The sequence below is a fragment of the Tiliqua scincoides genome, chromosome 1 (genome assembly GCF_035046505.1).
Source record: "Tiliqua scincoides isolate rTilSci1 chromosome 1, rTilSci1.hap2, whole genome shotgun sequence".
Lineage (NCBI taxonomy): Eukaryota > Metazoa > Chordata > Lepidosauria > Squamata > Scincidae > Tiliqua > Tiliqua scincoides.
In genome coordinates, this window is record NC_089821.1 from 9,994,067 (window position 1) to 10,009,105 (window position 15,039).

At 42.4% G+C, this 15,039-nt stretch overlaps 1 protein-coding gene and 1 long non-coding RNA gene across 8 annotated transcripts in view; one reads left to right on the forward strand and one right to left on the reverse strand.

The window, feature by feature from the left end:
• Positions 1-15,039, reverse strand: part of MEIS2 (Meis homeobox 2) — a 300,456-nt gene that overhangs the window by 152,980 nt on the left and 132,437 nt on the right. The window lies entirely within an intron of this gene.
• LOC136638721 (uncharacterized) overlaps positions 7,071-15,039 on the forward strand; it is a 37,952-nt gene continuing 29,983 nt past the window's right edge. The window contains exon 1 of the long non-coding RNA XR_010793642.1: positions 7,071-7,110. This is a non-coding gene — a long non-coding RNA (uncharacterized lncRNA). The remainder of the gene's footprint in view (positions 7,111-15,039) is intronic.

Below are 15,039 nucleotides of genomic sequence, written 5' to 3' on the forward strand. Positions count from 1 at the left end.
GGTTCCCAAACTCCTACAGGGGCGTTGGGAACCAGGTAGGTTTTTGAGTGGGTAGAGAGGGGGCAGTGACGGTGTTGCAGATATCACAGCACTGCCTGCTAAGGGGCTTTTTTTTTTACTTACCTGGGGGCAGCGCAGGGAGGCTTGCAGACCCCTCTGATCTCCTCTGTGGCTGCTATAAGCAGCCCTTTTTGCTAATCTAAAGCTACTTCCTGTTTTCTCCAAAACCCACAGATAGGAGATAAGGGCTTTGTAAACAAGCTGCAGAGGAGATCAGAGCAGGTTGCAAGCCTCCAGGACCCAACTGGAGGCCAGCACTGCCCCCCCCAAGTAAGTAAAAAAAACCCTTGAGAACTGCAGCGCTGTGATCTCTGCAGCACAGTTGCTGCCAACAGAGTAGGGCCACTTCCCTTAAGGTAGAATGCCCTGGTTCCGGTTCCCCTGGTGGTCGAGACCCACCAGTTTGGGAACCACTGAAATTATAATAGATGGTTGAAAACTAGGAATGTACAATTAGAAAATATGTGCTACACTTGCTACTCATAACTGGCTGACAAAGTTTGGCCTGCGGCACTATTAAATTTCTTAAAATGTTTCAAACTGATATGTTTGCTCCAACAGCTTCTAGCCACATAATCTGCGTGTATTAATGGCCTTTACATGTGCAAATATTTAATGGGAATGCAGGGCTCCAAACCCAGTGACCCAAACCAAAGGCTACTTTGGAGAGTTTGATTTTTTTTTTTTTTTAAATGACCAGATGAGTCTGCTTTTGTAAGTATCTAACAATCATCCAGATGATTCAGTCAAATTACTTGGGAGTGTTATTGCCCTGTAATTACAGCTTGGAAAAAATCTGTAACTTCCAAAATAATTGAAAACATATGCATCAACGCTTCGTAAAAAGCTGGAGTACGCAATGACAAGTGTAGGAAGAAGAGAAAAGGGCCTTATCAGTCAACTTACTTTCTTTTTCCTATAGGTTAAGCAGTTTGCTTTCTTTCATGAAATATCTTGATGCTTTCCACATTAGAGCACACACATGCACAAGGAATTCAAGAAGATACCCTTATCAGAATCAGGCCACAGTGATTCCTTCCCCAATATCCCTAAAAGGATAGAGGTTACCTGCAAGTGGGACACACGGAACATGATTTGAAAAAATTAATGAAAATTGCAACATGTTGCAAGACACAAGGCACAGTCCTAACCTGGTGTTAGGAAATCATGTTTGTGTGCTTTCCCTTGTGTGTAAAGCATGTTTGCGCCTCTCTGTGAGTCGGCTGGGCCGGCACAAGGACAAGCGCCAGCCCACGGAGGCTGCATCCCATCTCCGTGCCGGCCTGGGGAGGGAAGGTTGTATTGGCCAAGCTTGGTCGACACAGGGGTCTGGGGAGGGTGAGGAGGAGGCGGTAAGGGCGGGGGAGAGCAGGTGGAGGGCATTCCAGGGGGCGGGCTGGTGGGGAGTTATGCCGGATCCCAACCCAGATCCCCGAGCAGTGCAGAGAGGCTCAAAGTTGCTCCATTTTCCTCAGGCTTGTGTCACCACCTGAGGTGGCGCAGGTCTGAGGAGACCTATTGGGGCTGTGGTGGCTTACCCAGGGATAAGAGGTGCCTCCACCCGAGTTACTTCTGGCCCTGGTCTTGCACTGGATACAGCACAGGCCACCTGACCTGCCTGTTCCAGTGCAGGATAAGATTGTGCTGATAGATGATCTTAGTTCCTGACCACACCACAACCATAAATGGAAAGCTCTGGATTGTTTCACAGAGTGTTCCTGCAATGGGTTGTCAGCTCTAGACCTCCCAACGGATCCCTGAGACCACCCTATTCAAGCTGCAACTGCACTATCAGTAAGTCATCCTGATTTAGACAATCAAAAAAACAAAACTTATAAGTTATGGGGACCAAGAGATAGACACTATAGCTCAAAGGATGAATTACGTAAGCCTAGACACACACACATGTTTTTTAGTTGCCAAGGATGTTTGAACAAATTTAGGATATTTTTGGGGTGCTGAATCAAAAAATGGCATCGGTGTTGTCTGATTGGCTCTAGTTTTGGCTGTATTACACATCCGCCTTATAGGCTAATTCAAGCAGCTTCCTCATGAGGAAGCCATGGCATTGGCTCAGTGAAGACTTTTCAAGTCTTCAGTGGTTTCCCTGACCCTTATAATGCTTTTTAAAGGAATAAAAACATCACTTCCAGTTTTACAAAAAAACAAACAAAAAGGAAGTGACTTTTTTTGGCCTAAACAACCATTCTGACCAGCACAGAGGCCACCGACAGATGTGCACGGCCCCTGCAGGGCTCAGAAGAGCCTACAGAAGGGACTGGAGTTGCGCTCCCCTCACCTCTGGAAGTGGTTAACCATGGTTAAGTGAAACCGCAGATACAGGATCCATTGATACGGGGGGGGGGGGGGCCTGTACTATATTTTGCCAAGATATTTTGCCTGGATTTATCTGTCCAGGCTTCATACTGATGGTTGTCACTACAGATGGTTGTCTGGGGAGAAAGAGTGTAGTGGTGGATAAGACTGCATGATGAGCATTCATCAATAAGACAGGGATACAAAGAGTCCAGCAGAAAGTAGCCCACCTAGTACTTCCCCCATTTCAGGGTACAGGTCCAGCCTATTTATACACGGATTTTTTATACATGGATTTGACTCAACATGAATGGCCCCTGCAAATGAGAAGGAATGTGCTGATCCCTGGAGAAGGAGAAAAATGCACCCCTTTAAAATCAGTTTAAAAAACTGAACAGTAACAATAGCCTCGTTAATGAGAGATAGAGGGCACCTGGCTGACAATCCATCAGTCCTTCTCTCTCCAGTGGACCCCTCCCTTCCCCCCTGAGCATGTGAAAGAAAGGTGATCACCTTGCATTGGTGAAGGGATTGTCTTCTTAATGACGCTTATCTTACATCACAAAGGTCAGCAAGGCTGTTTTTAAAAAACTGGAGCAAAGAAACTTTGTTTTTTAAAATTGATTTGCTATAGTGCATTTTTTGCCATCCACGCGAATAATGAAGCTCAACCTGTATTTAATTGTTCTCAGGCTGTATCTAATTGTTCTCAGGCATCCTCAGGTTCTCTGATCTTTTGCTGCTACGGAACATGGCTAGTGTTAAATAAAATATTGGTATTCTACTATTTCAGTACTGCAACATGGTGGGAATTTTCAAATAACCAGGCAACATATTCCTAAAATATTCTCCGGTAAGGCCTTTATTGCATAGTCACTATCTCAAAAATAGTCTCATAAACCTACTTTCCACAATGTCTTTCTGGATGAATTTTTGTTTGGTATTTGTTATGCATGATCCGGTAAAAATCTGCAACAATAATGTTGACATAGCATGTCATTACTGTGATAACTTCTGATAAGGCAGAAAAAGGGATACTCACCCCACTAGTGAACAGTATCCACAACAGACAGAAAACTGAAATTTGATATGCATGTAGCCCAAGGGGACATTTCCACTGACAACCAGGAATATATCTATGCCTGCAGAATGCAAGCTATTTATATTATTAAGCATAATATATAGGGTAAAGAAACAATGACAAAGCAATGCATATTTGTTTGTCACAAAGCAGGTTAACTTATCAGGACCTTGAGGTTTTGCAACACTTTTGTCCCTGCTGCTTGTGTACTGTTTCTGCTGCTATTACATGCTGTCTATTAGCATGATACTTTGGCACACCTATTGACAAAAATACCTACACACAAAAGCATGCATGTTTCAAATGATTCCAAATGATTTTTCTCTGTATAACATGAAAGTCTGCAGGCACACACACAGAGAAAAAGCGAGAGAGAGAAAAACTGAACTATTTTTATTTATATTTGAATATATCTATACACATATCTATACACATCCTTACAAACTCATATGTACTCAGAGCCCTCCTTCCACAGCTTTTCCTGAACCTTTACATGAATAATATCCAGCATCATGGACCTTGAACACTGATGACTCTGGCTAACGTTTTTATCCTTTGCTTGAAATTACAGGATCAGTCTAGCCAGAATTTATGAGAACCAGACCCCAGACCTCACATAGCTCACATATTAGACCATTAGGCATCTAACTACCTCTGAACAATTTTAATGCATTAACTTGCCTTCTCCCTGGGGCACAAACTTCACTCGTCCATACTTTTAATATATTTTGTCTGCATGAAGCAGATCGAGTTATTACATGCCAGCAGATCACAACTTACAGAAATCTCATTGCGCCACAATGATGCAACTAATGTCTCTCTTGTCCATGCTGTGATGGGGTTGTAAAGAAAGTCAACACTGAAATTTCAGTAAATTACTTGATGGTTTATTTGCAGTACACACTTCTGGATGGTCTAATTAAGCATGCGTGTCCATGTGTTTTTCATTTGCACATGTTATAAATGGCATAAGATTTTATAATTGCACATAGACAGAACAAGATGAGATAATTCAGATTTTTAAAATAGACAAAATATATAAACATATTTCATTTCCGTTGAGCTGTAATGAATGGGAAAATGCCCCCTGTCCTAAAATAGATGTGCACCTTACTTTATGTCTGATGATATATAGAGCAGTGTTTCTCAAACTGTGGGTCGGGACCCACTAGATGGATTGTGAGCCAATTTCAGGTGGGTCCCCATTCATTTCAATATTTTATTTTTTAATATATTAGACTTAATGCTACCATGGTACATGACTGCATTTGGGGAAATGTTACAGGTCTGTACTTTAACAGGCTACTATGTGTATGCTTTTAGCAATGATAGTCCATGGAATGTACTCCTGGGTAAGTGTGGGTAGGATTGCAGCCTAGGATTGTTAAAAATTTTCCTGCTTGATGATGTCACTTCCACGCATGATATCACTTCTGGTGGGTTCCTAGAGATTCTCATTCTAAAAAGTGGGTCCCAGTGATAAAAGTATGAGAACCATTGATGTAGAATGCCTACTGTAGATGGTTTTTTCAATTTCTCCTGTTCAACCATGTTGGCAGCCTTGAGTGCTCCTGTACTGGAAGTACCTGGAAAACTAGACTTCCAGCCCAATTTGTAGAAGTGTCCAGTTTGTCACTTGGACTACTTAGGGTCCAATCCTATCCAACTTTCCAGTATTGGTGCAGCTACAATGCAGCCCTGAGATAAGGGAACAAACGTTACCATACCTTGAAGGGATCTCTGTGACTGCCTCCCCCCACAGACTGCAGAGGACATCCCATTGACACAGCTGCTCCAGCATTGGAAAACTGGATAGGATTTGGCCCTCCGTTCAATGAGAAATTGCAACCCTTTACTTCAGATTCAAATATAACAGTAATTATTGATGTCTCCTCAACCCCAAGGCTTTAGCATAACACACTATATAGAGGGTTGCTCATCATGATTTCCACCCAGTAGCATCAGCTGGTGTAAAATACAGCAACCTCCCTCTAACAAGAAATGAGTTACTACAAGCACATTGCAACAGTGTTCAGCAGTCAGCATGGGCTTCTTGTTAATTTTCTCTTCGGTTTTGACCTATTACTCCCTAAGGGTCATATCCTAACGAACTTTCCAGCACTAGGTCACCCGGCACAATGGGGCACGCACTGCATTGCGTGGTAGGGGGGCAATCACAGAAGTCTCCTCCAGGTAAGGGACAGTTTGTTTCCTTTCCTTGGGACTGTATTGCTACAGCACTGGTACTGGAAAGTTGGATAGGATTGGGTCCTCAATCACTTGGTGCCTGTTCACCTTAGAAAATGCCTTCTGTCTTATTGTCTACCATGATTAAGATAATCCAGGAGTGCTCTACTTATTGCTGTACCATTGGTGCATCAAGCTATATAGCACATGTACACAGGAGGTGTTCTTGATGAATGTCTCACAAATAGCACAATTCCTTTTATCTAGAAAGCTGTCCACAACTAGAAGTGGTGTTAAGATCTTGTCTGATCTCAGAAGCTAAGCAAGGTCAGGCCTGGTTAGTACTTGGATGGGAGACTGCCTGGGAATACCAGGTGCTGTAGGCTTAAACCATAGTCTTTTGAGACTGAAGGTTGCCAACCATTTTTGGAAGTTGCTTTTAACAGACAGTGGCTGGGATCTAAAGAACTCCTGGTTGTGAAAAGGAGGTGCTGCCATTATAGACCAAGGGAGATTATAGAGCAATCACCCTTTCCGTCTGCTGCCTTTTTCACCATGTTGCATCTTACGGTGGAGTGTCCCCAAACTTTTATGAGCAGTTTTGTGGGAATCACATGAGAATGTTGTGTTGTAGGCAGGAAACTAAATTCATGAACCTCTGTACCTGTCAAATCTTTTAACTTCTTTGTATATCTTACTTTGCCCTGAGTGCTAAGGAAGTTGAAATAACAGGCAAATTCAACTCTAAAGCTTTGTTTCTAGTATCACATGCATCAGCAGTGTAGCTACGGGGCAGAAGGTAGCGCAGCAATTCCCAGAACAGCTCTGATGGCAAGTGGGAGGGGCTACTTACACAGCACATTGCGGAATCTGCAATACTACTGCACCCCCCATAGCTATGCTACGGATATGCATATCTGATTATGTTCTGTGTTATGAATTTAATGCTGAAACAAGATTAAATATTAAAATCCATCCTGCAGGCACTTTGAATTGAACCTTTCTTGAACTGAATTGGACTTGACTTGAATTGGTTCTTTGACTTGAATGGGGTTTTGGACATGGACCTTTCTGTACACCAGATTTGTTATCTTAGCCACAATGTGTAGCCGTGAAACTGAAAAAGTTTTTTTTTTCTCTTGCCACACTTCAGAAAACTACAGTTACATTTCAAGTAATGTGTGCCCCCTTCATCCTGAGATGTGATGACTGCCTGCTGCTATTCCCTCACCTGGCAACTCCATCTGAACATGAGAACAGGCAGCGCCTCACAGGACGCACTTCACACCATACAGAACTGGACACTTGTTCTAGCTAAAACAAACAGCATCCAAAGGTCATCAGTCCCGGTGACTAAAACAGTTTTGATGGAGGCCAGTCTTTGACCTTGTTGACATGTGACTCTATTCTTTTCAGCAGCCCTTGGTGTCCACATCAGAGGAATGCAAAGCAATCATCAGGCTGGGGTAAGCTATAGGTCTCTCTTTACTGCACTGCAAGGCAGCTATTTTTTGCACTTAGTGTAGAGCTACCTAAAGGATTTGCCCAAGTTATCAGTTATATACTTTGGCATGTCAACAGTGTGTGAATACTCTCCACAGCGCCTGAAGATGTGTCCCTCAAAAATAGTTCTTGCCTGAGGATCAAATGGATGCTTATATTCCCGTCTACCTCTTCTGCTTTCATGCCTTCTGTAATGTCAATGCCTTCCTAGAAGAAGCTCTCATTTCAGTCCAACAAACCAGCTCCATTCCCTCCCTTAAGTTCCTTTGCTGTACTACTATAATGTAATTTATCTTCTGCTTTCTGCCACTAGGAACTTGCTCTTCTCTTTTATTTAAATTTCTATCCCATCCTTCCTTCAAGAAGTTCATAGTGTACCTGGGATTAACCCCTTTTTATATTCTCACTGGTCTCATAATCTCCTTTCACTTTGTCCCACCCTGAAAATGTAACTCCTCTAGGCAGGGATCATCTACTTTCTTTGTTTGGAACAATACCCGGCACACGGTCAGCAAAGAATAAATGTCTGATAACAATAGTAGTAAATAAAACTGGGAGGCATCCCTCCTCTCTCCATTAAAATTGCCTTAAAATTGTTTCTTCCCCCCAAGCCCCAAAGAGAAGATTCTCCAGGTTCTTTTCATTTGTCTCTTTATAACAGTGCTCAGGGGGACAATTCAGACAAATTGCAAGCTTTTCATAAACTGGAGAAAGAATCCACTGTTGTTATTATCCATAGAAACTAAAATTTGTGTTATTTCATTGTGAACGACATGATTTTAAGTTAAAAAAAAAAACTCCTGCAGTAATGAGAACAGGCAACTTGTAAAGGGATTAAGAAAGATGAAATTTATGAAACTTTAATTTGCAGTTACAGTAACCTTGGCAGTCTGTGTGAGCTGACATGAAGATTTAGGTTAAGACAAGAGGTAACATTAAATTTGTACTTGGCCTTAACGAAAGGATCTTTCTTGTATTCTCTTTGAGAGATCTAAAACATTCCCTTTTGGTCATATTTATTCAAATGTGAGAATAGGAATCGTCTTCCGACATCTGACCTACACCCTGCTTAATGCAGAACAGTGGTGGACACTTAATCAGATCTACAGCCCAATCCTCCAATAGCAGAAGTGCTACAGATATGCAACACTCCATCCAGCAGCTGTTTGGGACAGACTGCCGCGCAAGGTGGCAGCACTCCTAGTATGTCACCGGAGTTGCCTACATACACATACACCCACAGCAGGTAATGCAGCGGCAAGGGTGGGGGAGGGGCAAACTGGGGTTGAGATGGGGTGTTAACAGGCTGGTGGATCTGGCAGCAATGGTGACAGATCTCTGAGCCTCCCCTTCTCTTCTTTCTCCTCAGACTTGCACCAGCAATTTCACTGGCACGGGTTTGAGGAGACCCACTTTAGAACTGGAGGCTTACAGAGGTGTAAGGGGAGGAGGACAGTGCATAACCTCCAGAGGACCTAGCACGGCCCCCCTGGTAAGTAAGTGCAGTGCCGCGCAGGTGCCCCCCCATGAATTTCATTATCTGCAGAACTTGATATCTGCGGGGGGTCCTGGAATGTATTGTCTGTGGATACAGAGGATTACTGTATTTGTCTGTAGCAGTGATTTTCAACCTTTTTCGTCACTTGGCACACTGACAAGATATTAAAATTGTCAAGGCACACCATCAGTTTTTGGACAATTGACATGGCACACCTTTCTGTTGGTAGGGGACTCATATCCCCAATCGTCCTATTAATAAATGGCCCTCCACCAAACTCCCGTGGCACACCAGGGGACCATTCGTGGCACACCAATGTACCACGGCACAGTGGCTGAAAATGGCTGATCAGTAGTAACCACAGAGGCACTATGATTATTAAATCCTTATGGAAACATGGTGGCAACTTTGATATAAGGCTTAGCCACAAGCAAGAGGGTCGGTCTCTCTCTCTCTCTCTCTCTCTCTCTCTCTCTCTCTCTCTCTCTCTTGTTAGTGTGTGTGTGTGTGTGTGTGTGTGTGTGGCAAAATACACTTGTGGTCCTAGACCACTGCCTGGAGAATCAGACAGTCCCTTCAATAATACAGAAATTGGCTATACCTAATCTAGAGAACAACAACTGGATACCTCCTGAAATCTGACCTCAAGACTGTCCGTTAGCCTGCCAACCCCAGACCTTCACTCTTTAGCCTTGTTTGTCTACATCACCAAACCAGCCACTCAACACGTGATGAAGACTCAAAATACCACAGTGATACAGAATGATAGATACTGTTGAGCTGTGGAACCTTTCAGATAAGAGACTGCAGTACTTTTATTACAAGAAGACCAAGCACGGTCAATCTTCCGAGAACATATATTCATAAAGTTTATATATCTAGAAGACACACAGCTTGGTAACCTCATAAACACATAAACAAAAGGCATCCTTTCCTACAAGTTTTACAGCCCAATCCTATTCCATTTTCTAGTGCCTGTGCAGCCGTACCAGTGAACATAAGAACATAAGAACAGCCCCACTGGATCAGGCCATAGGCCCATCTACTCCAGCTTCCTGTATCTCACAGCGGCCCACCAAATGCCCCAGGGAGCACACCAGATAACAAGAGACCTCATCCTGGTGCCCTCCCTTGCATCTGGCATTCTGACATAACCCATTTCTAAAATCAGAAGGTTGCACATACACATCATGGCTTGTACCCCGTAATGGATTTTTCCTCCAGAAACTTGTCCAGTCCCCTTTTAAAGGTGTCTAGGCTAGACGCCAGTACCACATCCTGTGGCAAGGAGTTCCACAGACCAACCACACGCTGAGTAAAGAAATATGTGGGGCATGCACCGCTTCCTGTGGTGGGGAGGCAGTCACAGAGGCCTCCTCAAGGTATGGGAACATTTGTCCCCTTATCTTAGGGCTGTGCTGTGGCTGCACTGGTGCTGAAAAGTTGGATAGGATTGGGCCCTAAGTGAGCTCCTGAGTTTAAACTAAGAGTGATATCAATCAGAACTGTTTGTCAAGGTGAGCTACCACATTAGTAGCTCACCAGCAAGTTCCTGGATCCTCACATGGAGGAGATGGTGCGCAAGGAGAATCTTGGCAGCATCTAAGCATACAGTGTGCACTGGCATTGCAGCAGAATTGTGAATTCATATAGATAGGAGATTAGGACAGAGATCCTCCAAGATCAGGTATCCTGGCATGAAACAACTCCAGGACCAACTTCAACTTCGGGTTGAACTGAATGGAAAGAAACAAAAATTCCTGAAAAGATCAGGGGTTCTCTACACATCTCTTTCATTCCTGGAGAAGTGATCAGACAAACAAGGCATTGTTAATTCTGCTGGACTGCATTCACATTCTACAGGAAAACAAAGTGACCTGTGGCTGACCCAAGAAACTAAAACAGGGGGCATGGCTGAAACTCCTTGTCGATCCCTTTCTGTTAGATCCTGGCACTGTTATTGAAAGCTAAGAGCATCTATAGCTTGGCAACATACTATTTTGTCCCTATGTGACCGATGGTCTCCATTTTGTACTAGCATCCAAGGAAATGACTAATGGCCCAATCCTATCCAACTTTCCAGTACCAGTGCAGCCGTAATGCAGCCCCGAGGTAAGGGAACAAATGTTCCCATACCTTGAGGAAGCCTCGGTGACTGCTTCCCCAACACTGGAAGCAGTGCATACCCCATTGGCACAGTAGCATCAGCACTACAAAACTGGATAGAATTGGGCCCTAAAATGGCACTGGAGATTTTCCTGGTGAATTTAATCAAACTCTAACTGAGGTAGTACTTTAAGGCTCCAATCCTATACACCCTTACTGAATTCAGTGGGACTTACTTCTAAATAGACACGCACGTGATTTCACTGTACGCAACTGGTTCAACAGCACAGGCAGAGATAGAGAACCCAGGTTTCGAAGTCAGTGAATATCAGCTTACAGCAGTGTCTCCTGAGAGCAACAGGTCTGAACACTCTTTGTCCGTTCCATGTGCTCATTCCATAAGACTGCCTAGGCACTTGGGAAATGTGGTATATAAAGCTAGAATAAACATTTAAGTGCGTTAATTAGGAATCTCAACTAATTAACCTTAGCCGAAGAATCAACTTCTTCAATAAGCGTGCACTCCAATGATATGGCATACAATAGTAATGAGGGCCCACATTCTGATCTGTGGTAGTTAACAGATGAAATCCTTAACCATTATTCCAAGATTAGTCATAATAAACATCTTGATTTAGAACTGTGATCCCAATATTTCAAAATATACAGTTTTGGGATTATTAAATTTTAAGGAGAATGGCATACTGGTTTTTAAAAATACATTTATTGTTAGTAGAGGAAAAATTAACAACTTTATCAACAGACATAAATTAAAATAAAACAGGCCGAACTGAACTAAAGATCCAGAAAGCAAAGAAAAATGATAATTTTCTGTGGACCACATTTTCTGGAGGATGAAAAGACAGGAAGCATGGATCACGGAAGAAGGAGTGAAACCTCTCTCTCTCTCTCTCTCTCACACACACACACACACTAAAGTTCAAAATCATTTTAAGTAGCACAGCTGTAAAGAAAAGCACCTTTATTGGATCACTGAATCAGAGAGCACTGGCAGATGCGCTTCAATGTCAGTAAGTGTAAAGTCATGCACATTGGGGCAAAAAATCAAAACTTCACATATAGGCTGATGGGTTCTGAGCTGTCTGTGACAGATCAGGAGAGAGATCTTGGGGTGGTGGTGGACAGGTCGATGAAAGTGTCGACTCAATGTGCGGCGGCAGTGAAGAAGGCCAATTCTATGCTTGGGATCATTAGGAAAGGTATTGAGAACAAAATGGCTAATATTATAATGCTGTTGTACAAATCGATGGTGAGGCCACACCTGGAGTATTGTGTCCAGTTCTGGTCGCCGCATCTCAAAAAGGATATAGTGCAAATGGAAAAGGTGCAAAAGAGAGCGACTAAGATGATTACGGGGCTGGGGCACCTTCCTCATGAGGAAAGGCTACAGCGTTTGGGCCTCTTCAGCCTAGAAAAGAGACGCCTGAGGGAGCACATGATTGAGACATACAAAATTATGCATGGGATGGACAGAGTGGATAGGGAGATGCTCTTTACACTCTCACATAACACCAGAACCAGGGGACATCCACTCAAATTGAGTGTTGGGAGAGTTAGAACAGACAAAAGAAAATATTTCTTTACTCAGCGTGTGGTCGGTCTGTGGAACTCTTTGCCACAGGATGTGGTGATGGCGACTGGCCTGGACACCTTTAAAAGGGGATTGGACAAGTTTCTGGAGGAAAAATCCAATACGGGGTACAAGCCATGATGTGCATGCGCAACCTCCTGATTTTAGAAATGGGTTATGTCAGAATGCCAGATGCAAGGGAGGGCACCAGGATGAGGTCTCTTGTTATCTGGTGTGCTCCCTGGGGCATTTGGTGGGCTGCTGTGAGATACAGGAAGCTGGACTAAATGGGCCTATGGCCTGATCCAGTGGGGCTGTTCTTATGTTCAGTAGCACACTGGAGATAGTCAGATTTGGTCAGGGGTCTGCCAAACCTGAATGCCATGTGTTCACTTTGTGCAGATAATTACATGACATTCATTTCCAATTTGTGGTTTCCACTGAGTTCCAGTGCAGGTTGGGTTAAAACCCTACACTGCAAACTTGGCCCCCCTCCCCCAATACTGCACTGGTGATATAACTGCCACTGGTCATAAGAGTTCAGGGGTTGGTGCAGCCAAGTGGGTCTTCCGAACATGGCCTTTGGCCAGTGCCTGCTTTGGCCAACCCTAATGCCATCCTTATATCCACTTATGATGATTTAGAAACTTTCAGGGATAAATGTTATTTAAGCTTGTATGATATCCTAAACAGTTATACGTGGCATTGTATTAATGCAGTTGTTACAGAATACAGTTTACTAATATTCCACCAGAGTTCTATGTTATAAAATATCCTTAGATACTTAATAATAAATGCATGTACATAAATGCATGTACACGTTAACAGTCCTGGGGGGGCGGAGCTAACTTTCAGCGAAGTTGCAGTGAACTTTGGGGGTTCCCGAAGAGACTGCGAAATAGATATGTTTTCATGTGCCTAAACAACTAAGGCACGCTTCGGTGCCAGGAAGACGGTACGAAGAGCTAAGAGCTTGAACGGGGGGTCCTTAGAAACAGGCAATTTCAAGGATTTCTCTCTGTTTTGCTCTGTGCTGAAGCATATCTATCCCGGGCGACATCTTTGAGAAGCTCAGAGAGCTGAAAACCCGTCCTCCCACGGCCTAGATACAACAACATTGCAGCGAAAAAAGCTATTAATAATAATAATAATAATAATAATAATAATAATAATAATAATAATAATAATAATAATAATAATAATAAAACTTTATTTTTATCCCGCCCTTCTCCCTAACGGGACCCAGGGCGGCTAACAACATATTAAAAAACAATAGAATTTAAAAAACATTAATACAAACAGATAAAAACATTTAAAAACACACTACAGGGCCATAAAAACAGTAGTCAGATTAAAAGAGTAAAAGAGCAGATCACCAAGGAATCAAGCCTGTAAAACTAAAAGATGTATAAAAAAGTTAAGAAGGCCAGAAATCAGAAGGCTTGTTTAAACAACAGTGTTTTCAGGCCTCGCCGAAAGCTCTCAAGAGAGGGAGCCATTCTCAAGTCAAGGGGAAGGGAGTTCCATAATGTTAAGAGTGAGTGAACTTGGCTCGTTAAAAAGTTTTACTGAGAACTGTAAGTAAGAAGTCTGGAGGAGGAGGAGATAATTCAAGATTATTCACGCTGGCCGTTAGCCACCCAGGGGGGGAATAGGTGAATTGGTATTTCCCCTGCTGGAGTAAGTACAAGGTTATATTTTTTTTAATGGTATGTACCGAAGAGAAATAAATAAGTAATCTTCAACGAAGGAAATAAAGTCTACCTTCATTTTCCCAGCAAAAAGCCTTTATTTAAGCCTGGACACTGCTGGTTTCGGTTTCGGTTTCTCAGCAAGAGGCTTGAAATTTTTTTTTCCCTTTTGGTCATTTAAAGGCATACTAACCTAATTTGACTGTGGATTTGATTGACTTTTTTTGGATATAAAAATTTGGAAAGTAGCCCTGGATACAAAATTAGAAAGTAGCCCTGCAGGAAGTGGCTCGAGTTGGTGTTGATAAAAATGGCTTTTGAAAATCTAAAAGATGATCATGAAAGCCAGGCCTTGTTGGTGGACTTTCTGATGGATTTTAGAAGAGAAATGGAGCAACAAGTCAGAGAACTCTCTGAACAAATTGGGCAAATAAGCTCCTCCCTTGTAAACTCGAGGGAACAGATTATAAACAATAGAGAAGAAAAAAGAATGGATCAGATGTCGGGTGAAGTTAAAGAAGTGGAGTATTTTGAAATGGGACACGAGATGGAAGAAGCAATTGTTATAATAACTGGGAATCTTAAGGAAGAAAAAAGACGAAATCTTCAGAGAGCAAGCTGTCTCAAGAAGAGGAAGAATTTATGGATTGAATTCAAGAATAACAGAATGAAAAAGAAGAAAGAAAAACAGAGGGGGGGACTTAAGAAGAAAAAGAAGAAGTGGAAGAACCAGTAGGAGGACTAAGAGGGAACACCAATAAGATAGAGTACAAAGTAAGCAATAAGAAGAAGGGCGAAATGGTTGAATAATAAATAGAATTTTTTTTTTAAACATATTAAATTAAAATAGATGTAAATGAAAATTTGAAATATAAATATTGTGGAAATTAAGTGATATTAAGATAAATATTTTATTAATTAGATTAAACTAAAGTGGATGAAAAGGGAATTTGGAATATAAGTATTGTGAAAATTAAAGTGGTAAATATATGAAATAAATTAGATG